This window comes from Arachis hypogaea, chromosome 15 (genome assembly GCF_003086295.3).
Source record: "Arachis hypogaea cultivar Tifrunner chromosome 15, arahy.Tifrunner.gnm2.J5K5, whole genome shotgun sequence".
In the NCBI taxonomy this organism is placed as follows: domain Eukaryota; kingdom Viridiplantae; phylum Streptophyta; class Magnoliopsida; order Fabales; family Fabaceae; genus Arachis; species Arachis hypogaea.
The window spans coordinates 147447228-147448516 of NC_092050.1; the positions used below are offsets into that span (position 1 = coordinate 147447228).

Here is a 1289-nt window from a genome sequence, read left to right on the forward strand (position 1 = left end):
CACCACATCTTCTCAAGATGTTCAGCAATAAATAGTAGGGAGATGTCTTTGAAATTAGAACTTATGGCTGTCCAAACAACCCATGTAAAATAATATTACAAATATTTTAAAAGTTCTGATCATTTCAAAAATAATTTTATTGGAAGATATTATTTTAATAGAATTATCATCTCCATGATAACTCTTTCATACACGAGAACAATTCTCAAATGTCAATATATTACTTTCAAGTATGTCACACAAAAATGAGCATATTTAAAAATTTAAAATATAAAAGTAAATCAAGAAATCTATATTTCTGACAAAATTATTTAGAATCACGAATGAGTATCTTGGTTGTCATCAAGTTATTACTCATACCTTTTTCAAATAAACACGATTAAATTATATCCCATATAATTATAATCCCAAATAATTATCTAGTTGTCCAGCCCAAGGCTCAGGACCTTCGTAATCCCAAGGCCGTGAACCAGGCCCTGAGGTCGGGTGCCGAGGTGCAGACCATCAAAAAATTTGACGCGGGGTCTAACAGGAAGCCCGGGCCTGGGATCAACGCGAGGAAGCTGGAGGAAGGGACAGAGCCCGCGGCGCTGGAGCGGGTGGCGGTGGAGGCGAGGCAGGCCATACAGAAGGCCCGTCTGGATAAGAAGATGAGGCAGGCAGAGTTGGCGAAGCAGATCAACGAGAGGCCGCAGGTGGTGCAGGAGTACGAGAACGGCAAAGCCCAGCCCAACCAGGCTGTGCTCGCTAAGATGGAGAGAGTTCTTGGTTTCAAGCTCAGGGGCGAAATCGGAAAATGAAAGAAGATTTTCCTTTAATAAGAGTGCTTTGTGTGTTATTCTTATATATTTCAATTAAATATTGAAAATTTCCGGCATTAGGCATTAATGCTTGATTTGGTTTGTGATTACAGGTCAAGCAATCTTTTCTTATTGCTCCACACGAATCACATTTTCAAATAGTACACCATATTTTAAGGGAGTATGTCATGCAAACACCTGATTATAAGGTTAATACATTTGATATTTCAAGTTCGGCTTTTCAAGATGATCCATGGTTTTGACTGGGAGGGAGAAGCCGCGTATCATGCTTGGCTGGGTTATTACAACTCAATTAGGGAAATTGGGAGGGAGAAGTCCACCATAGCTGAGCTTGCAAACCGGTTTTTCTGAATCAATTCATTTACGACGGATGGGGACTTATTTGTCTATGACACGTAATGGGCCATGTGGTGTCTAAATGTATCAGTCATCGTTTTTCGTTGTCGAGTACAAATGAAAAATTAAGCT

General features: G+C 39.7%; 1 long non-coding RNA gene across 1 annotated transcript; it reads left to right on the forward strand.

Moving 5' to 3' along the window:
• The first annotated feature begins 425 nt into the window (after nt 1-425).
• LOC112749207 (uncharacterized) lies at nt 426-1289 on the forward strand. The gene is made up of 2 exons (XR_011873078.1): nt 426-830; nt 914-1289. It is a non-coding gene; the product is annotated as an uncharacterized lncRNA (long non-coding RNA).